Source organism: Schistocerca americana, chromosome X (genome assembly GCF_021461395.2).
Source record: "Schistocerca americana isolate TAMUIC-IGC-003095 chromosome X, iqSchAmer2.1, whole genome shotgun sequence".
NCBI classification, from domain to species: Eukaryota; Metazoa; Arthropoda; class Insecta; order Orthoptera; family Acrididae; genus Schistocerca; species Schistocerca americana.
Window position 1 is genome coordinate 73,880,182 of NC_060130.1, and position 25,171 is coordinate 73,905,352.

Sequence of the window (25,171 nt, forward strand, 5' to 3'; positions counted from 1 at the left end):
CAAGGGATACAGTAAACCTGATGTGAAGCATCGGAATCTAAAACTGGTCTCACAGGAGAAGTTCAAATCATAGAAAGTTAGGGTGTCAGTCCTCTTGTACTTAAGTCGGCATTGTGCCTGTTGTATTAAATTCGGATGCAATTTCTGTGTTTCATCGTCAATAAGCGGGTCCGAGGGATACAGTAAACCTGAAAAGAAGCATCGGGATCTAAAACTGGACTCACAGGAGAGGTTCAAATTGTAGAGAGTTAGAGTGTCAGTGCTCTTGTACTTAAGTCGGCATTATGCCTTTTGTATTAAATTCGGATGCAATTTCTGTGTTTCATCGTCATTAAGAAGGTCCAAGGGATACAGTAAAACTGAAGTGAAGCATCGGAATCTAAAACTGGACTCACAGGAGAGGTTCAAATGATAGAAAGTTAGAGTGTCAGTCTTCTTGTACTTAAGTTGGCATTGTGCCTTTTGTATTGAATTTGGATGTAATTTCTGTGTTTCATCGTCAATAAGAAGGTCCAAGGGATACAGTAAACCTGAAGTGAAGCATCGGAATCTAAAACTGGACTCACATTAGAGGTTCAAATCAAAGTGAGTTAGTGTGTCAGTCCTCTTGTACTTAAGTGGGCATTGTGCCTTTTGTATCAAATTCGGATGCAATTTCTGTGTTTCATCGTCGATAAGAAGGTCCAAGGGATACAGTGTACCTGTAGTGAAGCATCGGATTTTAAGACTGGACTCTAAGGAAGGTTCAAATCATAGAAAGTTAGAGTGTCAGTCCTCTCGTACTTAAGTCGCCATTGTTCCTTTTGTATAAAATTCGGATGCAATTTCTGTGTTTCGTCGTCAATAAGAAGGTCCTAGGGATACAGTAAACCTGAAGTGTAGCATCGGAATCGTAAACTGGACTCACATTAAAGGTTCAAATCATATAGAGTTAGAGTGTCAGTCCTCTTGTACGTAAGTGGGCATTGTGCATTTTGTATTAAATTCGGATGCAATTTCTGTGTTTCGTTGTCAATAAGAAGGTCCAAAGGATACAGTAAACCTGAAGTGAAGCAGCGGATTCTAATATTGGACTCACAGGAGAGGACCAAATCATAGAAAGTTAGAGTGTCAGTCCTCTCGTACTTAAGTCGTCATTGTGCCTTTTGTATAAAATTCGGATGCAATTTCTGTGTTTCGTCATCAATAAGAAGGTCCTAGGGATACAGTAAACCTGAAGTGTAGCATCGGAATCTAAAACTGGACTCCCAGGAGAGGTACAAATCATAGAGAGTTTAAGTGTCAGTCCTCTTGCACTTAAGTCGGCATTGTGCCTTTTGTATTAAATTCGGTTGCACATTCTGTGTTTCATCGTCAATAAGAAGGTCCAATGGATACAGTAAACCTGAAGTGAAGCATCGGAATCTAAAACTGGACTCACAGGAGAGGTTCAAATCATACAAAATTAGAGTGTCAGTCCTCTTGTACTTAAGTCGGCATTGTGCCTTTTGTATTAAATTCGGATGCTATTTCTGTGTTTCATCGTCAATTAGAAGGTCCAAGAAAGACAGTAAACCTGAAGTGAAGCATCGGAATCTAAAACTGGTCTCACAGGTGAGGTTCAAATCATAGACAGTTAGAGTGTCAGTCCTCTTGTATTTAAGTTCGGCATTGTGCCTTTTGTATTAAATTCGGATGCAATTTCTGTGTTTGATCGTCAATAAGGCGGTCCAATGGATACAGTAAACCTGAAATGAAGCATCGGAATCTAAAACTGGACTAACAGGAGAGGTTCAAATCATAGAAAGTTAGAGTGTCAGTCCTCTTGTACTTAAGTCGGCATTGTGCCTTTTGTATTAAATTCGGATGCAATTTGTGTGTTTCATCGACAATAAGAAGGTCCAAGGGATACATAAATCCTGAAGTGAAGCATCGGATTCTAAAACTGGACTTACAGGAGAGGTTCAAATCATAGAAATTTAGAGTGTCTGTCCTCTTGTACTTAAGTCGGCATTGTGCCTTTTGTATTAAATTCTGATGCAATTTTTGTGTTTCATCGTCAATTAGAAGGTTCAAGGGATACAGTACACCTGAAGTGAAGCATCGGGATCTAAGACTGGACTCACAGTAGAGGTTCAAATCATAGAGAGTTAGAGTGTCAGTCCTCTTGTATTTAAGTCGGCATTAAGCCTTTTGTATTAAATTCGGATGCAATTTCTGTGTTTCATCGTCAATAAGAAGGCCCAAGGGATACTGTAAACCTGATGTGAAACATCGGAATCTAAAACTGGACTCACAGGAGAGGTTCAAATCATAGAGAGTTAGAGTGTCAGTCCTCCTGTACTTAAGTGGGCATTGTGCCTTTTGTATTAAATTCGGATGCAATTTCTGTGTTTCATCGTCAATAAGAAGGTCCACGCGATACAGTAAACCTGAGGTGAAGCATCGGAATCTAAAACTGGTCTAACAGGAGAGGTTCAAATCATAGAGAGTTATGGTGTCAGTCCTCTTGTACTTAGGTCGGCCTTGTGCCTCTTGTATTAAATTCGGGTGCAACTTCTGTGTTTCATCGTCAATAAGAAGGTCCATGGGATACTGTAATCCTGAAGTGTAGCATCGGATTCTAAAACTGGACTCACAGGAGAGGTTCAAATCGTAGAGAGTTAGAGTGTCTATCCTCTCGTACTTAAGTCGGCATTGTGATTTTTTTTTAAAAATTCAATTGCAATTTCTGTGTTTCGTCGTCAGTAAGAGGGTCCAAGGGATACAGTAAACCTGAAGTCAAGCATCGGAATCTAAAACTGGACTCACACAAGAGGTTCAAATCATAGAAAGTTAGTGTGTCAGTCCTCTTGTACTTAAGTCGGCATTGTGCCTTTTGTATTAAACTTGGAAGCAATTTCTGTGTATCATCGTCAATAAGAAGGTCCAAGGGATACAGTAAACCTGAAGTGAAGCATCGGAATCTAAACCTGGACTCACAGGAGAGGTTAAAATCATAGATAGTTAGAGTGTCAGTCCTCTTGTACTTTAGCCGGCATTGTGCCTTTTGTATTGAATTTGGATGCAATATCTGTGTTTCATCGTCAATAAGAAGGTCCAAGGGATACAGTAAACCTGAAGTGAAGCATCGGAATCTAAAACTGGACTCACATTAGAGGTTCAAATCAAAGAGAGTTAGTGTGTCAGTCCTCTTGTACTTAAGTGGGCATTGTGCCTTTTGTATTATATTCGGATGCAATTTCTGTGTTTCATCGTCAATAAGAAGGTCCAAGGGATACAGTAAACCTGAAGTGAAGCATCGGATTTTAAAACTGGACTCAAAGGAATGGTTCAAATCATAGAAAGTTAGAGTGTCAGTCCTCTTGTACTTAAGTCGGCATTGTGCCTTTTGTATTAAATTCGGCTGCAATTTGTGTGTTTCATCGTCAATAAGAAGGTCCAAGGATACAGTAATCCTGAAGTGAAGCATCGGATTCTAAAACTGGATTTACAGGAGAGGTTCAAATCATAGAAAATTAGAGTGTCTATCCACTTGTACTTAAGTCGGCATTGTGCATTTTGTATTAAATTCGGATGCAATATCTGTGTTTCATCGTCAATTAGAAGGTCCAAGGGATACAGTACACCTGAAGTGAAGCATCGAGATCTAGAACTGGACTCACAGGAGAGGTTCAAATCATAGAAAGTTAGAGTGTCAGTCCTCTTGTACTTAAGTCGGCATTGTGCTTTTTGTATTAAATTCGGAAGCAATTTCTGTGATTTATCGTGAATAAGAAGGTCCAAGGGATACAGTAATCCTGTAGTGAAGCATCGCATTCTAAAACTGGACTCACAGGAGAGGTTCAAATCATAAAAAATTTGAGTGTCAGTCCTCTTGTACTTAAGACGGCATTGTGCCTTTTGTATTAAATTCGGGCGCAATTTCTGTTTTTCATCGTAAATAGGAATGTCCAAGGGATACAGTAAACCTGAAGTGAAGCATCGGAATCTAAAACTGGACTCACTGGAGAGGTTCAAATCATAAAAAGTTAGAGTGTCAGTGCTCTTGTACTTAAGTCGACTTTGTGCCTTTCGCATTAAATTCGGATGCAATTTCTGAGTTTCATCATCAATAAGAAGGTCCAAGCGATACAGTAAACCTGAGGTGAAGCATCGGAATCTAAAACTGGTCTAACAGGAGAGGTTCCAATCAAAGAGAGTTAGTGTGTCAGTCCTCTTGTACTTAAGTGGGCATTGTGCCTTTTGTATTATATTCGGATGCAATTTCTGTGTTTCATCGTCAATAAGAAGGTCCGAGGGATACAGTAAACCTGAAGTGAAGCATCGGATTTTAAAACTGGACTCAAAGGAATGGTTCAAATCATAGAAAGTTAGAGTGTCAGTCCACTTGTACATAAGTCGGCATTGTGCCTTTTGTATTAAATTCGGGTGCAATTTCTGTGTTTCATCGTCAATAAGAAGAACCAAGTGATACAGTAAACCTGAAGTGAAGCATCAGAGTCTAAATCTGGACTCACAGGAGAGGTTCAAATCATAGAAAGTTAGAGTGTCAGTCTTCTTGTACTTAAGACAGCATTGTGCCTTTTGTATTAAATTCGAATGCAATATCTGTGTTTCATCGTTAATAAGAAGGTCCAAGGGATACAGTAAACCTGAAGTGAAGCATCGGAGTCTAAAACTGGACTCACAGGAGAGGTTCAAATCATAGAAAGTTAGAGTGTCAGTCCTCTTGTACTTAAGTCGGCATTGTGCCTTTGGTATTAAAGACGGATGCAATTTCTGTGTTTCATCGTCAATAAGAAGGTCCAAGGGATACAGTAAACCTGGATTGAAGCATCGGAAACTAAAACTGGACACAAAGGAGAGGTTCAAATCATAGAAAGTTAGAGTGTCAGTCCCTCTTGCACTTAAGACAGCATTGTGCCTTTTGTATTAAATTCGGATGCAATTTCTGTGTTTCATCGTCAATAAGAAGGTCCAAGGGATACAGTAAACCTGAAGTGAAGCATCCGAATCTAAAACTGAACTCACAGGAGAGGTTCAAATCACAGAAAGATAGAGTGTCAGTCCTCTTGTACTTAAGTCGGCATTGTGCCCTTTGTATTAAATTCGGGTGCAATTTCTGTGTTTCATCGTCAATAAGAAGGCCCAAGGGGTACTGTAAACCTGAAGTGAAGCATCGGAATCTAAAACTGGACTCACACAAGAGGTTCAAATCATAGAGAGTTAGAGTGTCAGTCCTCTTGTACCTAAGTGGGCATTGCGCCTTATGAATTTAATTTGGATGCAATTTCTGTGTTTCATCGTCAATAAGAAGGTCCAAGGGATACAGTAAACCTGAAGTGAAGCATCGGAATCTAAAACTGGACTCACAGGAGAGGTTCAAATCATAGAGGGATAGAGTGTCAGTCCTCCTGTACCTAAGTGGGCATTGTGCCTTTTGTATTAAATTCGGATGCAATTTCTGTGTTTCATCGTCAATAAGAAGGTCCAAGCGATACAGTAAACCTGAGGTGAAGCATCGGAATCTAAAACTGGTCTAACAGGTGAGGTTCAAATCATAGAGAGTTATGGTGTCAGTCCTCTTGTACTTAGGTCGGCCTTGTGCCTCTTGTATTAAATTCGGGTGCAATTTCTAAGTTTCATCGTCAATAAGAAGGTCCATGGGATACAGTAAACCTGAAGTCAAGCATCGGAATCTAAAACTGGACTCACACAAGAGGTTCAAATCATAGAAAGTTAGTGTGTCAGTCCTCTTGTACTTAAGTCGGCATTGTGCCTTTTGTATTAAATTCGGATGCAATTTCTGTGTTTCATCGTCAATAAGAAGGTCCAAGGGATACAGTAAACCTGAAGTGAAGCATCGAAATCTAAAACTGGACTCACAGGAGAGGTTCAAATCATAGAGAGTTAGAGCGTCAGTCCTCTTGTACTTAAGTCGGCATTGTGCGTTTTGTATTAAACTCGGAAGCAATTTCTGTGTATCATCGTCAATAAGAAGGTCCAAGGGATACAGTTAACCTGAAGTGAAGCATCGGAATCTAAACCTGGACTCACAGGAGAGGTTGAAATCATAGATAGTTAGAGTGTCAGTCCTCTTGTACTTTGGCCGGCATTGTGCCTTTTGTATTGAATTTGGATGCAATATCTGTGTTTCATCGTCAATAAGAAGGTCCAAGGGATACAGTAAACCTGAAGTGAAGCATCGGAATCTAAAACTGGACTCACATTAGAGGTTCAAATCAAAGAGAGTTAGTGTGTCAGTCCTCTTGTACTTAAGTGGGCATTGTGCCTTTTGTATTATATTCGGATGCAATTTCTGTGTTTCATCGTCAATAAGAAGGTCCAAGGGATACAGTAAACCTGAAGTGAAGCATCGGATTTTAAAACTGGACTCAAAGGAATGGTTCAAATCATAGAAAGTTAGAGTGTCAGTCCTCTCGTACTTAGGTCGTCATTGTGCCTTTTGTATAAAATTCGGATGCAATTTCTGTGTTTCGTCGTCAATAAGAAGGTCCTAGGGATACAGTAAACCTGAAGTGTAGCATCGGAATCTAAAACTGGACTCACAGGAGAAGTTCAAATCATAGTGAGTTAGAGTGTCAGTCCTCTTGTACTTAAGTCGGCATTGTGCCTTTTGTATTACATTCGGTTGCTCATTGTGTGTTTCATCGTCAATAAGAAGGTCCAATGGATACAGTAAACCTGAAGTGAAGCATCGGAATCTAAAACTGGACTGACAGGAGAGGTTTAAATCATAGAAAGTTAGAGTGTCAGTCCTCTTGTACTTAAGTCGGCATTGTGCCTTTTGTATTAAATTCGGCTGCAATTTGTGTGTTTCATCGTCAATAAGAAGGTCCAAGGATACAGTAATCCTGAAGTGAAGCATCGGATTCTAAAACTGGATTTACAGGAGAGCTTCAAATCATAGAAAATTAGAGTGTCTATCCACTTGTACTTAAGTCGGCATTGTGCATTTTGTATTAAATTCGGATGCAATTTCTGTGTTTCATCGTCAATTAGAAGGTCCAAGGGATACAGTACACCTGAAGTGAAGCATCGGGATCTAGAACTGGACTCACAGGAGAGGTTCAAATCATAGAAAGTTAGAGTGTCAGTCCTCTTGTACTTAAGTCGGCATTGTGCTTTTTGTATTAAATTCGGAAGCAATTTCTGTGATTTATCGTGAATAAGAAGGTCCAAGGGATACAGTAATCCTGAAGTGAAGCATCGCATTCTAAAACTGGACTCACAGGAGAGGTTCAAATCATAAAAAATTAGAGTGTCAGTCCTCTTGTACTTAAGACGGCATTGTGCCTTTTGTATTAAATTCGGGCGCAATTTCTGTTTTTCATCGTAAATAGGAATGTCCAAGGGATAGAGTAAACCTGAAGTGTAGCATCGGAATCTAAAACTGGACTCACTGGAGAGGTTCAAATCATAAAAAGTTAGAGTGTCAGTGCTCTTGTACTTAAGTCGACTTTGTGCCTTTCGCATTAAATTCGGATGCAATTTCTGAGTTTCATCGTCAATAAGAAGATCCAAGCGATACAGTAAACCTGAGGTGAAGCATCGGAATCTAAAACTGGTCTAACAGGAGAGGTTCCAATCAAAGAGAGTTAGTGTGTCAGTCCTCGTGTACTTAAGTGGGCATTGTGCCTTTTGTATTATATTCGGATGCAATTTCTGTGTTTCATCGTCAATAAGAAGGTCCGAGGGATACAGTAAACCTGAAGTGAAGCATCGGATTTTAAAACTGGACTCAAAGGAATGCTTCAAATCATAGAAAGTTAGAGTGTCAGTCCACTTGTACTTAAGTCGGCATTGTGCCTTTTGTATTAAATTCGGGTGCAATTTCTGTGTTTCATCGTCAATAAGAAGAACCAAGTGATACAGTAAACCTGAAGTGAAGCATCAGAGTCTAAATCTGGACTCACAGGAGAGGTTCAAATCATAGAAAGTTAGAGTGTCAGTCTTCTTGTACTTAAGACAGCATTGTGCCTTTTGTATTAAATTCGAATGCAATATCTGTGTTTCATCGTCAATAAGAAGGTCCAAGGGATACAGTAAACCTGAAGTGAAGCATCGGAGTCTAAAACTGGACTCACAGGAGAGGTTCAAATCATAGAAAGTTAGAGTGTCAGTCCTCTTGTACTTAAGTCGGCATTGTGCCTTTGGTATTAAAGACGGATGCAATTTCTGTGTTTCATCGTCAATAAGAAGGTCCAAGGGATACAGTAAACCTGGATTGAAGCATCGGAAACTAAAACTGGACACAAAGGAGAGGTTCAAATCATAGAAAGTTAGAGTGTCAGTGCTCTTGCACTTAAGACAGCATTGTGCCTTTTGTATTAAATTCGGATGCAATTTCTGTGTTTCATCGTCAATAAGAAGGTCCAAGGGATACAGTAAACCTGAAGTGAAGCATCCGAATCTAAAACTGAACTCACAGGAGAGGTTCAAATCACAGAAAGATAGAGTGTCATTCCTGTTGTACTTAAGTCGGCATTGTGCCCTTTGTATTAAATTCGGGTGCAATTTCTGTGTTTCATCGTCAATAAGAAGGCCCAAGGGATACTGTAAACCTGAAGTGAAGCATCGGAACCTAAAACTGGACTCACACTAGAGGTTCAAATCATAGAGAGTTAGAGTGTCAGTCCTCTTGTACCTAAGTGGGCATTGCGCCTTATGAATTTAATTTGGATGCAATTTCTGTGTTTCATCGTCAATAAGAAGGTCCAAGGGATACAGTAAACCTGAAGTGAAGCATCGGAATCTAAAACTGGACTCACAGGAGAGGTTCAAATCATAGAGGGATAGAGTGTCAGTCCTCCTGTACTTAAGTGGGCATTGTGCCTTTTGTATTAAATTCGGATGCAATTTCTGTGTTTCATCGTCAATAAGAAGGTCCAACCGATACAGTAAACCTGAGGTGAAGCATCGGAATCTAAAACTGGTCTAACAGGAGAGGTTCAAATCATAGAGAGTTATGGTGTCAGTCCTCTTGTACTTAGGTCGGCCTTGTGCCTCTTGTATTAAATTCCGGTGCAATTTCTGTGTTTCATCGTCAATAAGAAGGTCCATGGGATACTGTAATCCTGAAGTGAAGCATCGGATTCTAAAACTGGACTCACAGGAGAGGTTCAAATCGTAGAGTGTTAGAGTGTCAGTCCTCTCGTACTTAAGCCGGCATTGTGATTTTTTTTTAAAAATTCAATTGCAATTTCTGTGTTTCGTCGTCAGTAAGAGGGTCCAAGGGATACAGTAAACCTGAAGTCAAGCATCGGAATCTAAAACTGGACTCACATTAGAGGTTCAAATCAAAGAGAGTTAGTGTGTCAGTCCTCTTGTACTTAAGTCGGCATTGTGCCTTTTGTATTAAATTCGGATGCAATTTCTGTGTTTCATCGTCAATAAGAAGGTCCAAGGGATACAGTAAACCTGAAGTGAAGCATCGAAATCTAAAACTGGACTCACAGAAGAAGTTCAAATCATAGAGAGTTAGAGTGTCAGTCCTCTTGTACTTAAGTCGGCATTGTGCGTTTTGTATTAAACTCGGATGCAATTTCTGTGTATCATCGTCAATAAGAAGGTCCAAGGGATACAGTAAACCTGAAGTGAAGCATCGGAATGTAAAACTGGACTCACAGGAGAGGTTAAAATCATAGATAGTTAGAGTGTCAGTCCTCTTGTACTTAAGCCGGCATTGTGCCTTTTGTATTGAATTTGGATGCAATTTCTGTGTTTCATCGTCAATAAGAAGGTCCAAGGGATACAGTAAACCTGAAGTGAAGCATCGGATTTTAAAACTGGACTCAAAGGAATGGTTCAAATCATAGAAAGTTAGAGTGTCAGTCCTCTCGTACTTAGGTCGTCATTGTGCCTTTTGTATTACATTCGGTTGCTCATTGTGTGTTTCATCGTCAATAAGAAGGTCCAATGGATACAGTACACCTGAAGTGAAGCATCGGGATCTAAAACTGGACTCACAGGAGAGGTTCAAATCATAGAGAGTTATGGTGTCAGTCCTCTTGTGCTTAAGTCGGCCTTGTGCCTCTTGTATTAAATTCGGATGCAATTTCTGTGTTTTATCGTCAATAAGAAGGTCCATGGGATACAGTAAACCTGAAGTGAAGCATCGGATTCTAAAACTGGACTCACAGGAGAGGTTCAAATCATAGAAAGTTACAGAGTCAGTCCTCTTGTACTTAAGTTGACATTGTGCTTTTGTATTAAATTCGGATGCAATTTCTGTGTTTCATCGTCAATAAGAAGGTCCAAGGTATACAGTAAACCTGAAGTGAAGCATCGGAGTCTAAAACTGGACTCACAGGAGAGGTTCAAATCATAGAAAGTTAGAGTGTCAGTCCTCTTGTACTTAAGTCGGCATTGTGCCTTTGGTATTAAATTCGGATGCAATTTCTGTGTTTCATCGTCAATAAGAAGGTCCAAGGGATACAGTAAACCTGGATTGAAGCATCGGAAACTAAAACTGGACACAAAGGAAAGGTTCAAATCATAGAAAGTTAGAGTGTCAGTCCTCTTGTACTTAAGACAGCATTGTGCCTTTTGTATTAAATTCGGATGCAATTTCTGTGTTTCATCGTCAATAAGAAGGTCCAAGGGATACAGTAAACCTGAAGTGAAGCATCCGAATCTAAAACTGAACTCACAGGAGAGGTTCAAATCATAGAAAGATAGAGTGTCAGTCCTCTTGTACTTAAGTCGGCATTGTGCCTTTTGTATTAAATTCGGGTGCAATTTCTGTGTTTCATCGTCAATAAGAAGGCCCAAGGGATACTGTAAACCTGAAGTGAAGCATCGGAATCTAAAACTGGACTCACACGAGAGGTTCAAATCATAGAGAGTTAGAGAGTCAGTCCTCATGTACCTAAGTGGGCATTGCGCCTTTTGAATTTAATTCGGATGCAATTTCTGTGTTTCATCGTCAATAAGAAGGTCCAAGGGATACGGTAAACCTGAAGTGAAGAATCGGAATCTAAAACTGGACTCACTGGAGAGGTTCAAATCATAGAGAGTTAGAGTGTCAGTCCTCTTGTACTTAAGTGGGCATTGTGCCTCTTGTATTATATTCGGATGCAATTTCTGTGTTTCATCGTCAATAAGAAGGTCCATGGGATACTGTTATCCTGAAGTGAAGCATCGGATTCTAAAACTGGACTCACAGGAGAGGTTCAAATCGTAGAGAGTTAGAGTGTCAGTCCTCCCGTACTTAAGTCGGCATTGTGCTTTTTGTAATAAATTCAATTGCAATTTCTGTGTTTCGTCGTCAGTAAGAGGGTCCAAGGGATACAGTAAACCTGAAGTGAAGCATCGGAATCTAAAACTGGACTCACACAAGAGGTTCAAATCATAGAAAGTTAGTGTGTCAGTCCTCTTGTACTTAAGTCGGCATTGTGCCTTTTGTATTAAATTCGGATGCAATTTCTGTGTTTCTTCGTCAATAAGAAGGTCCAAGGGATACAGTAAACCTGAAGTGAAGCATCGAAATCTAAAACTGGACTCACAGGAGAGGTTCAAATCATAGAGAGTTAGAGGGTCAGTCCTCTTGTACTTAAGTCGGCATTGTGCCTTTTGTATTAAACTCGGATGCAATTTCTGTGTATCATCGTCAGTAAGAAGGTCCAAGGGATACAGTAAACCTGAAGTGAAGCATCGGAATCTAAAACTGGACTCACAGGAGAGGTTAAAATCATAGATAGTTAGAGTGTCAGTCCTCTTGTACTTAAGCCGGCATTGTGCCTTTTGTATTGAATTTGGATGCAATTTCTGTGTTTCATCGTCAATAAGAAGGTCCAAGGGATGCAGTAAACCTGAAGTGAAGCATCGGAATCTAAAACTGGACTCACATTAGAGGTTCAAATCAAAGAGAGTTAGTGTGTCAGTCCTCTTGTACTTAATTGGGCATTGTGCCTCTTGTATTATATTCGGATGCAATTTCTGTGTTTCATCGTCAATAAGAAGGTCCAATGGATACAGTAAACCTGAAGTGAAGCATCGGAATCTAAAACTGGACTGACAGGAGAGGTTCAAATCATAGAAAGTTAGAGTGTCAGTCCTCTTGTACTTAAGTCGGCATTGTGCCTTTTGTATTAAATTCGGATGCAATTTCTGTGTTTCATCGTCAATTAGAAGGTCCAAGGGATACAGTACACCTGAAGTGAAGCATCGGGATCTAAAACTGGACTCACAGTAGAGGTTCAATTCATAGAGAGTTAGAGTGTCAGTCCTCTTGTATTTAAGTCGGCATTGTGCCTTTTGTATTAAATTCGGATGCAATTTCTGTGTTTCATCGTCAATAAGAGGGTCCAAGGGATACAGTAAACCTGGAGTGAAGCATCGGAATCTGAAACTGGACTCACATTAAAGGTTCAAATCATAGAGGGTTAGAGTGTCAGTCCTCTTGTACTTAAGTGGGCATTGTGCATTTTGTATTAAATTCGGATGCAATTTCTGTGTTTCTTTGTAAATAAGAAGGTCCAAGGGATACAGTAAACCTGAAGTGAAGCATCGGATTCTAATACTGGACTCACAGGAGAGGATCAAATCATAGAAAGTTAGAGTGTCAGTCCTCTCGTACTTAAGTCGTCATTGTGCCTTTTGTATAAAATTCGGATGCAATTTCTGTGTTTCGTCAACAATAAGAAGGTCCTAGGGATACAGTAAACGTGAAGTGTAGCATCGGAATCTAAAACTGGACTCCCAGGAGTTGTTCAAATCATAGAGAGTTAGAGTGTCAGTCCTCTTGTACTTAAGTCATCATTGTGCCTTTTGTATTAAATTCGGTTGCACATTCTGTGTTTCATCGTCAATAAGAAGGTCCAATGGATACAGTAAACCTGAAGTGAAGCATCGGAATCTAAAACTGGACTAACAGGAGAGGTTCAAATTATAGAAAGTTAGAGTGTCAGTCCTCTTGTACTTAAGTCGGCATTGTGCTTTTTGTATTCAATTCGGAAGCAATTTCTGTGTTTCATCGTCAATAAGAAGGTCCAAGGGATACAGTAATCCTGAAGTGAAGCATCGCATTATAAAACTGGACTCACAGGACAAGTTCAAATCATAAAAAATTAGAGTGTCAGTCCTCTTGTACTTAAGTCGGCATTGTGCCTTTTGTATTAAATTCGGATGCAATTTCTGTGTTTCATCGTCAATTAAAAGGTCCAAGGAAGACAGTAAACCTGAAGTGAAGCATCGGAATCTAAAACTGGGGTCACAGGTGAGGTTCAAATCATAGAGAGTTACAGTGTCCGTCCTCTTGTATTTAAGTCGGCATTGTGCCATTTGTATTAAATTCGGATGCAATTTCTGTGTTTCATCGTCAATAAGAAGATCCAAGGGATACAGTAATCCTGAAGTGAAGCATCGGATTCTAAAACTAGACTCACAGGAGAGGTTCAAATCATAGAAAATTAGAGTGTCTGCCCTCTTGTACTTAAGTCGGCATTGTGCCTTTTGTATTAAATTCTGATGCAATTTCTGTGTTTCATCGTCAATTAGAAGGTCCAAGGGATACAGTACACCTGAAGTGAAGCATCGGGATCTAAAACTGGACTCACAGTAGAGGTTCAAATCATAGAGAGTTAGAGTGTCAGTCCTCTTGTATTTAAGTCGGCATTGTGCCTTTTGTATTAAATTCGGTTGCACATTCTGTATTTCATCGCCAATAAGAAGGTCCAAGGTATACAGTAAACCTGAAGTGAAGCATCGGAATCTAAAACTGGACTCACAGGGGAGGTTCAAATCATAGAAATTTAATGTGTCGGTCCTCTTTTAATTAAGTCGCCATTGTGCATTTTGTATTAAATTCGGACGCAATTTCTGTTTTTCTTCGTAAATAAGAATGTCCAAGCGATACAGTAAACCTGAAGTGAAGCATCGGAATCCAAAACTGGACTCTTTGGAGAGGTTCAAATCACAGAAAGTTAGAGTGTCAGTGCTCTTGTACTTAAGTCGACATTGAGCCTTTCGAATTGAATTCGGATGCAATTTCTGTGTTTCATCGTCAATAAGAGGGCACAAGGGATACAGTAAACCTGAAGTGAAGCATCTGAATCTAAAACAGGACTCATATTAAAGGTTCAAATAATAGAGAGTTAGAGTGTCAGTCCTCTTGTACTTAAGTCGGCATTGTGTTATTTGTATTAAATTCGGATGCCATTTCTGTGTTTCATCGTCAATAAGAAGATCCAAGGGATATAGTAAACCTGAAGTGAAGCATCGGAGTTTAAAACTGGACTCACAGGAGAGGTTCTAATCATAGAAAGTTAGAGTGTCAGTCCTCTTGTACTTAAGTCGGCATTGTGCCTCTTGTATTAAATTCGGATGCAATTTCTGTGTTTCATCGTCAATAAGAAGGTCCAACGGATACAGTAAACCTGGACTGAAGCATCGGAAACTAAAAATGGACACAAAGGAGTGGTTCAAATCATAGAAAGTTTGATTAACAGTCCTCTTGTACTTAAGACAGCATTGTGCCTTTTGTATTAAATTCGGGCGCAATTTCTGTTTTTCATCGTAAATAGGAATGTCCAAGGGATACAGTAAACATGAAGTGAAGCATCGGAATCTAAAACTGGACTCACAGGAGAGGTTCAAATCAAAAAAAGTTAGAGTGTCAGTGCTCTTGTACTTAAGTCGACTTTGTGCCATTCGCATTAAATTCGGATGCAATTTCTGTGTTTCATCTTCATTAAGAAGGTCCAAGGGATACAGTAAACCTGAAGAGAAGTATCGGAATCTAAAACTGCACTCACAGGGGAGTTTCAAATCATAGAGAGTTAGAGTGTCAGTCCTCTTGTACTTGAGTCGGAATTGGGCCTTTTGTATTAAATTCGGATGCAATTCCTGTGTTTCATCGTCAATAAGAAGATCCAAGGGATATAGTAAACCTGAAGTGAAGCATCGGAGTTTAAAACTGGACTCACAGGAGAGGTTCAAATCATAGAAAGTTAGAGTGTCAGTCCTCTTGTACTTAAGTCGGCATTGTGCCTTTGGTATTAAATTCGGATGCAATTTCTGTGTTTCATCGTCGATAAGAAGGTCCAAGGGATACAGTAAACCTGGATTGAAGCATCGGAAACTAAAAATGGACGTAAAGGAGTGGTTCAAATCATAGAAAGTTAGAGTGTCAGTCCTCTTGTACTTAAGACAGCATTGTGCCTTTTGTATTAAATTCGGATGCAATATCTGTGTTTCATCGTCAATAAGAAGGTCCAACGGATACAGTAAACCTGAAGTGAAGCATCCGAATCTAAAGCTGAACTCACAGGAGAGGTTCAAATAATAGAAAGATAGAGTGTCAGTCCTCTTGTACTTAAGTCGGCATTGTGCCTTTTGTACTAAATTCGGGTGCAATTTCTGTGTTTCATCGTCAATAAGAAGACCCAAGGGATACAGTAAACCTGAAGTGAAGCACCGGAATCTAAAACTGGACTCACACGAGAGGTTCGAATCATAGAGATTTAGAGTGTCAGTCCTCTTGTACCTAAGTGGGCATTGCGCCTTTTGTATTAAATTCGGTTGCAATAACTGTGTTTCATCGTCAATAAGAAGGTCCAAGGGATACAGTAAACCTGAAGTGAAGCATCGGAATCTAAAACTGGACTCACAGGAGAGGTTCAAATCATAGAGAGTTAGGGTGTCAGTCCTCTTGTACTTAAGTGGACATTGTGCCTTTTGTATTAAATTCGGATGCAATTTCTGTGTTTCATCGTCAATAAGAAGGTCCAAGCGATACAGTAAACCTGAGGTGCAGCATCGGAATCTAAAACTGGTCTAACAGGAGAGGTTCTAATCATAGAGAGTTATGGTGTCAGTCCTCTTGTGCTTAAGTCGGCCTTGTGCCTCTTGTATTGAATTCGGATGCAATTTCTGTGTTTTCGTCAATAAGAAGGTCCATGGGATACAGTAAACCTGAAGTGAAGCATCGGATTGTAAAACTGGACTCACAGGAGAGGTTCAAATCATAGAATGTTACAGAGTCAGTCCTCCTGTACTTAAGTTGACATTGTGCTTTTGTATTAAATTCGGATGCAATTTCTGTGTTTCATCGTCAATAAGAAGGTCCAAGGTATACAGTAAACCTGAAGTGAAGCATCGGAGTCTAAAACTGGACCCACAGGAGAGGTTCAAATCATAGAAAGTTAGAGTGTCAGTCCTCTTGTACTTAAGTCGGCATTGTGCCTTTGGCATTAAATTCGGATGCAATTTCTGTGCTTCATCGTCAATAAGAAGGTCCAAGGGATACAGTAAACCTCGTTTGAAGCATCGGAAACTAAAACTGGACACAAAGGAGAGGTTCACATCATAGAAAGTTAGAGTGTCAGTCCTCTTGTACTTAAGACAGCATTGTGCCTTTTGTATTAAATTCGGATGCAATATCTGTGTTTCATCGTCAATAAGAAGGTCCAAGGGATACAGTAATTTTGAAGTGAAGCATCCGAATCTAAAACTGAACTCACAGGAGAGGTTCAAATTATAGAAAGATAGAGTGTCAGTCCTCTTGTACTTAAGTCGGCATTGTGCCTTTTGTATTAAATTCCGGTGCAATTTCTGTGTTTCATCGTCAATAAGAAGGCCCAAGGGATACTGTAAACCTGAAGTGAAGCATCGGAATCTAAAACTGGACTCACACGAGAGGTTCAAATCATAGAGAGTTAGAGTGTCAGTCCTCTAGTACCTAAGTGGGCATTGCGCCTTTTGAATTTAATTCGGATGCAATTTCTGTGTTTCATCGTCAATAAGAAGGTCCAAGGGATACAGTAAACCTGAAGTGAAGCATCGGAATCTAAAACTGGACTCACAGGAGAGGTTCAAATCATAGAGAGTTAGAGTGTCAGTCCTCCTGTACTTAAGTGGGCATTGTGAGTTTTGTATTAAATTCGGATGCAATTTCTGTGTTTCATCGTCAATAAGAAGGTCCAAGCGTTACAGTAAACCTGAGGTGAAGCATCGGAATCTAAACCTGGTCTAACAGGAGAGGTTCAAATCATAGAGAGTTATGGTGTCAGTCCTCTTGTACTTAGGTCGGCTATGTGCCTCTTGTATTAAATTCGGGTGCAATATCTGTGTTTCATCGTCAATAAGAAGGTCCATGGGATGCTGTAATCCTGAAGTGAAGCATCGGATTCTAAAACTGGACCCACAGGAGAGGTTCAAATCGTAGAGAGTTAGAGTGTCAGTCCTCTCGTACTAAAGTCGGCATTGTGCTTTTTGTAATAAATTCAATTGCAATTTCTGTGTTTCGTCGTCAGTAAGAGGGTCCAAGGGATACAGTAAACCTGAAGTGAAGCATCGGAATCTAAAACTGGACTCACACAAGAGGTTCAAATCATAGAAAGTTAGAGTGTCAGTCCTCTTGTACTTAAGTCGGCATTGTGCCTTTTGTATTAAATTCGGATGCAATTTCTGTGTTTCATCGTCAATAAGAAGGTCCAAGGGATACAGTAAACCTGAAGTGAAGCATCGAAATCTAAAACTGGGCTCACAGGAGAGGTTCAAATCATAGTGAGTTAGAGTGTCAGTCCTCTTGTACTTAAGTCGGCATTGTGCCTTTTGTATTAAACTCGGATGCAATTTCTGTGTTTCATCGTCAATAAGAAGGTCCAAGGGATACAGTAAACCTGAAGTGAAGCATCGGAATCTAAAACTGGACTTACAGGAGAGGTTCAAATCATAGAAAGATAGAGTGTCAGTCCTCTTGTACTTAAGTCGGCATTGTGCCTTTTGTATTAAATTCCGGTGCAATTTCTGTGTTTCATCGTCAATAAGAAGGCCCAAGGGATACTGTAAACCTGAAGTGAAGCATCGGAATCTAAAACTGGACTCACATGAGAGGTTCAAATCATAGAGAGTTAGAGTGTCAGTCCTCTTGTACCTAAGTAGGCATTGCGCCTTTTGAATTTAATTCGGATGCAATTTCTGTGTTTCATCGTCAATAAGAAGGTCCAAGGGATACAGTAAACCTGAAGTGAAGCATCGGAATCTAAAACTGGACTCACAGGAGAGGTTCAAATCATAGAGAGTTAGAGTGTCAGTCCTCCTGTACTTAAGTGGGCATTGTGCCTTTTGTATTAAATTCGGATGCAATTTCTGTGTTTCATCGTCAATAAGAAGGTCCAAGCGATACAGTAAACCTGAGGTGAAGCATCGGAATCTAAAACTGGTCTAACAGGAGAGGTTCAAATCATAGAGAGCTATGGTGTCAGTCCTCTTGTACTTAGGTCGGCCTTGTGCCTCTTGTATTAAATTCGGGTGCAATATCTGTGTTTCATCGTCAAGAAGAAGGTCCATGGGATGCTGTAATCCTGAAGTGAAGCATCGGATTCTAAAACTGGACTCACAGGAGAGGTTCAAATCGTAGAGAGTTAGAGTGTCAGTCCTCTCGTACTAAAGTCGGCATTGTGCTTTTTGTAATAAATTCAATTGCAATTTCTGTGTTTCGTCGTCAGTAAGAGGGTCCAAGGGATACAGTAAACCTGAAGTGAAGCATCGGAATCTGAAACTGGACTCACACAAGAGGTTCAAATCATAGAAAGTTAGAGTGTCAGTCCTCTTGTACTTAAGTCGGCATTGTGCCTTTTGTATTAAATTCGGATGCAATTTCTGTGTTTCATCGTCAATAAGAAGGTCCAAGGGATACAGTAAACCTGAAGTGAAGCATCGAAATCTAAAACTGGACTCACAGGAGAGGTTCAAATCATAGTGAATTAGAGTGTCAGTCCTCTTGTACTTAAGTCGGCATTGTGCCTTTTGTATTAAACTCGGATGCAATTTCTGTGTTTCATCGTCAATAAGAAGTGCAAGGAATACAGTAAACCTGAAGTGAAGCATCGGATTCTAAAACTGGACTCACAGGAGAGGTTCAAATCGTAGAGAGTTAGAGTGACAGTCCTCTTGTACTTGAGTCGGCATTGTGAATGTTGTATTAAATTCGGTTGCAATTTCTGAGTTTCATCGTCAGTAAGAGGGTCCAAGGGATACAGTAAACCTTAAGTGAAACATCGGAATCTAAAACTGGACTCACAGGAGAGGTTCAATTCATAGAGAGTTAGAGTGTCAGTCCTCTTGTACTTAAGTCGACATTGTGCCTTTTGTATTAAATTCGGATGCAATTTCTGTGTTTCATCGTCAATAAGAAGGTCTAATTGATACAGTAAACCTGAAGTGAAGCATCAGACAACTAAGACTGGACTCACAGGAGGGATTCAAATCATAGAAAGTTAGAGTGTCAGTGCCCTTGTACTTAAGTCGGCATTGTGCCTTTTGTATTAAATTCGGATGCTATTTCGGTGTTTCATCGTCAACAAGAAGGTCAAAGGGATACAGTAAACCTGAAGTGAAGCATCGGAATCTAAAGCTGGACTCACAGGAGAGGTTCAAATCACAGAGAGTTAGAGGGTCAGTCCTCTTGTACTTAAGTCGGCATTGTGCCTTTTGTATTAAATTTGGATGCAATTTCTGTGTTTCATCGTCGATAAGAAGGTCCAAGGGATGCAGTAAACCTGAAGTGAAGCATCGGAATCTAAAACTGAACTCACTGGAGAGGTTTAAATCATAGAAAGTTAGAGTGTCAGACCTCTTGTACTTAAGTCGGCATTGTACCTTTTGTATTCAAATCGGATGCATATTCTGTGTTTCATCGTCGATAAGAAGGTCCAAGGGATATAGTTAACCTGAAGTGAGGCATCGGAATTTAAAACTGGACTCACAGGAGAGGTTCAAATCATAGAGTGTCAGAGTGTCAGTCCTCTTATACATATGTCGTCATTGTGCCTTTTGTATTAATTTCGGATACAATTACTGTGTTTCATCGTCAATAAGAAGGTCTAAGGCATACAGTAAACCTGAAGTGAAGCATCGGAATCTAAAACTGGACTCACTGGAGAGGTTCAAATCATAGGGACTTAGAGTGTCAGTCCTCTTGTACTTAAGTCGGCATTGTGCCTATTGTATTAAATTCGGTTGCAATATCTGTGTTTCATCGTCAACAAGAAGGTTTAAGGGATACAGTTAACCTGAAGTGTAGCATCGGAATCTAAAACTGGACTCACAGGAGAGGTTCAAATCATAGAAAGTTAGAATGTCAGTTCTCTTGTACTTAAGTCGGCTTTGTGCAATTTGTATTAAATTCGGATGCAATTTCTGTGTTTCATCGTCAATAAGAAGGTCCAAGGAATTCAGTAAACCTGAAATGAAGCATCGGAATCTAAAACTGGACTCACAATAGAGGTCCAAATCATAGAACGTTAGAGTGTCAGTCGTCTTGTACTTAAGTCGGCAATGTGCCCTTTGTATTAAATTCGGATGCAATTTCTGTGTTTCATCGTCAATAAGAAGGTCCAAGGGATACAGTAAACCTGAAGGGAAGCATCTGAATCGAAAACTGGGCTCACATGAGAGGTTCAAATCACACACAGTTAGGGTGTCAGTCCACTTGTACTTAATTCGGCATTGTGCCTTTTGTATTAAATTCGGATGCAATTTCTGTGTTTCAACGTCAATAAGAAAGTCCAAGGGATACAGTAAACTTGAAGTGATCAATCGGAATCTAAAAGTGGACTCACAGGAGAGGTTCAAATCATAGAAAGTTAGAGTGTCAGTCCTCTTGTACTTAAGTTGGCATTGTGCCTTTTGTATTAAATTTGGGTGCAATTTCTGTGTTTCATCGTCAATAAGAAGGTCCAAGGGATACAGTAAACCTGAAGTGAAGCATCGGAATCTAAAACTGGACTCACAGGAGAGGTTCAAATCATAGAAAGTTAGTGTGTCACTCCTCTTGTACATTAATAGGCATTGTGCCTTTTGTATTAAATTCGGATGCAATTTCTGTGTTTCATCGTCAATAAGTAGGTCCAAGGGATACAGTAAACCCGAAGTGAAGAATCGGAATCGAAAACTGGACTCACAGAAGAGGTTCAAATCATAGAAAGTTAGAGTGTCAGTCCTCTTGTACTTAAGTCGGCATTGTGCCTTTTGTATTAAATTTGGATGCAATTTCTGTGTTTCATCGTCTATAAGAAGGTCGAAGGGATACAGTAAACCTGAAATGAAGCTTCGGAATCTAAAACTGAACTCACAGGAGAGGTTCAAATCATAGAAAGTTAGAGTGTCAGACCTCTTGTACTTAAGTCGGCATTGTGACTTTTGTATTCAAATCGGATTCATTTTCTGTGTTTCATCTTCAATAAGAAGGTCCAAGGGATACAGTTAACCTGAAGTGAAGCATCGGAATCTAAAACTGGACTCACAAGAGATGTTCAAATCATAGAGTGTTAGAGAGTCAGTCCTCTTGTACATATGTCGTCATTGTGCCTTTTGTATTAAATTCGGATACAATTTCTGTGTTTCATCGTCAATAAGAAGGTCTAAGGGATACAGTAAACCTGAAGTGAAGCATCGCAATCTAAAACTGGACTCACAGGAGAGGTTCAAATCATAGCGAGTTAGAGTGTCAGTCCTCTTGTGCATAAGTCGACATTGTGCCTTTTGTATTAAAATCGGATGCAATATCTGTGTTTCATCGTCAATAAGAAGGTCTAATGGATACATTATACATGAAGTGAAGCATCGGAAACTAAGACTGGACTCACAGGAGAGGTTCAAATCATAGAAAGTTAGAGTGTCAGTGCTCTTGTACTTAAGTCGGCATTGTGCTTTTTGTATTAAATTTTGATGCAATTTCTGTGTTTCATCGTCAATAAGAAGGTCGAAGGCATACAGTAAACCTGAAGTCAAGCATCGGAATCTAAAACTGGACTCACAGGAGAGGTTGATATCATAGAAAGTTAGAGTGTCAGTCCTCTTGTACTTAAGTTGGCATTGTGCCTTTCGTATTAAATTCGGATGCAATTTCTGTGTTTCATCGTCAATAAGAAGGTCCGAGGGATACAGTAAACCTGAAGTGAAGCATCGGAATCTAAAACTGGACTCACAGGAGAGGTTCAAATCATAGAAAGTTGGAGTGTCAGTCCTCTTGTACTTAAGTCGGCATTGTGCCTTTTGTATTAAATTCGGATGCAATTTCTTTGTTTCATCGTCAATAAGAAGGTCCGAGGGATACAGTAAACCCGAACTGAGGAATCGGAATCGAAAACTGGACTCAAAGAAGAGGTTCAAACCATAGAATGTTAGAGTGTCAGTCCTCTTGTACATAAGTCGGCATTGTGCCTTTTGTATTAAATTCGGATGCAATTTCTGTGTTTCATGGTCAATAAGAAGGTCCAAGGGATACAGTAAACCTGAAGTGAGGCATCGGAATCTAAAACTGGACTCACAGGAGAGGTTTAAATCATAGAGAGTTAGAGTGTCAGTCCGCTTGTACTTAAGTCGGCATTATGCCTTTTGTATTAAATTCGGATGCAATTTCTGTGTTTCATCGTCAATAAGGAGGTCCAAGGGATACAGTAAACCTGAAGTGAAGCAACGGAATCTAAAACTGGACTCACAGGAGAGGTTCAAATCATAGAGAGTTAGAGTGTCAGTCCTCTTGTACTTAAGTCGGCATTGTGCCATTTGTATTAAATTTGGATGCAATTTCTGTGATTCATCGTCGATAAGAAGGTCGAAGGGATGCAGTAAACCTGAAGTGAAGCATCGGAATCTAAAACTGAACTCACAGGATAGGTTCAAATCATAGAAAGTGAGAGTGTCAGTCCTCTTGTACTTAAGTCGGCATTGTGCCTTTTGTATTAAATTCGGATGCAATTTCTGTGTTTCATCGTCAATAAGAAGGTCCAAGGAATACAGTAAACCTGAAATGAAGCATCGGAATCTAAAACTGGACTCACAATAGAGGTCCAAATCATAGAACGTTAGAGTGTCAGTCGTCTTGTACTTAAGTCGGCAATGTGCCCTTTGTATTACATTCGGATGCAATTTCTGTGTTTCATCGTCAATAAGAAGGTCCAAGGGATACAGTAAACCTGAAGGGAAGCATCTGAATCGAAAACTGGGCTCACATGAGAGGTTCAAATCACACACAGTTAGGGTGTCAGTCCACTTGTACTTAATTTGGCATTGTGCCTTTTGTATTAAATTCGGATGCAATTTCTGTGTTTCATCGTCAATAAGATGGTCCAAGGGATACAGTAAACCTGAAGTGAAGCATCGGAATCTAAAGCCGGACTCACAGGAGAGGTTCAAATCACAGAGAGTTAGAGTGTCAGTCCTCTTGTACATAAGTCGTCATTGTGCCTTTTGTATTAAATTCGGATGCAATTTCTGTGTTTCAACGTCAATAAGAAAGTCCAAGGGATACAGTAAACTTGAAGTGATCAATCGGAATCTAAAAGTGGACTCACAGGAGAGGTTCAAATCATAGAAAGTTAGTGTGTCACTCCTCTTGTACATTAATAGGCATTGTGCCTTTTGTATTAAATTCGGATGCAATTTCTGTGTTTCATCCTCAATAAGAAGGTCCAAGGGATACAGTAAACCCAAAGTGAAGAATCGGAATCGAAAACTGGACTTACAGAAGAGGTTAAAATCATAGAAAGTTAGAGTGTCAGTCCTCTTGTACTTAAGTCGTAATTGTGCCTTTTGTATTAAATTCGGATGCAATTTCTGTGTTTCATGGTCAATAAGAAGGTCCAAGGGATACAGTAAACCTAAAGTGAGGCATCGGAATTTAAATTGGACTCACAGGAGAGGTTTAAATCATAGAGAGTTAGAGTGTCAGTCCTCTTGTACTTAATTCGGCATTATGTCTTTGTATTAAATTCGGATGCAATTTCTGTGTTTCACCCTCAATATTAAGGTCCAAGGGATACAGTAAACCTGAAGTGAAGCATAGGAATCTAAAACTGGACTCACAGGAGAGGTTCAAATCATAGAAAGTTAGAGTGTCAGTCCTCTTGTACTTAAGTCGGCATTGTGCCTTTTGTATTAAATTTGGATGCAATTTATGTGTTTCATCGTCTATAAGAATGTCGAAGGGATACAGTAAACCTGAAATGAAGCTTCAGAATCTAAAACTGAACTCACAGGAGAGGTTCAAATCATAGAAAGTTAGAGTGTCAGACCTCTTGTACTTAAGTCGGCATTGTGACTTTTGTATTCAAATCGGATGCATTTTCTGTGTTTCATCTTCAATAAGAAGGTCCAAGGGATACAGTTAACCTGAAGTGAAGCATCGGAATCTAAAACTGGACTCACAAGAGATGTTCAAATCATAGAGTGTTAGAGTGTCAGTCCTCTTGTACATATGTCGTCATTGTGCCTTTTGTATTAAATTCGGATACAATTTCTGTGTTTCATCGTCAATAAGAAGGTCTAAGGGATACAGTAAACCTGAAGTGAAGCATCGCAATCTAAAACTGGACTCACAGGAGAGGTTCAAATCATAGGGAGTTAGAGTGTCAGTCCTCTTGTGCATAAGTCGACATTGTGCCTTTTGTATTAAAATCCGATGCAATATCTGTGTTTCATCGTCAATAAGCAGGTCTAATGGATACATTATACATGAAGTGAAGCATCGGAAACTAAGACTGGACTCACAGGAGAGGTTCAAATCATAGAAAGTTAGAGTGTCAGTGCTCTTGTACTTAAGTCAGCATTGTGCCTTTTGTATTAAATTAGGATGCAATTTCTGTGTTTCATCGTCAATAAGAAGGTCGAAGGCATACAGTAAACCTGAAGTCAAGCATCGGAATCTAAAACTGGACTCACAGGAGAGGTTGATATCATAGAAAGTTAGAGTGTCAGTCCTCTTGTACTTAAGTTGGCATTGTGCCTTTTGTATTAAATTCGGATGTAATTTCTGTGTTTCATCGTCAATAAGAAGGTCCAAGGGATACAGTAAACCTGAAGTGAAGCATCGGAATCTAAAACTGGACTCACAGGAGAGGTTCAAATCATAGAAAGTTAGAGTGTCAGTCCTCTTGTACTTAAGTCGGCATTGTGCCTTTTGTATTAAATTCGGATGCAATTTCTTTGTTTCATCGTCAATAAGAAGGTCCGAGGGATACAGTAAACCCGAACTGAAGAATCGGAATCGAAAACTGGACTCACAGAAGAGGTTCAAACCATAGAATGTTAGAGTGTCAGTCCTCTTGTACATAAGTCGGCATTGTGCCTTTTGTATTAAATTCGGATGCAATTTCTGTGTTTCATGGTCAATAAGAAGGTCCAAGGGATACAGTAAACCTGAAGTGAGGCATCGGAATCT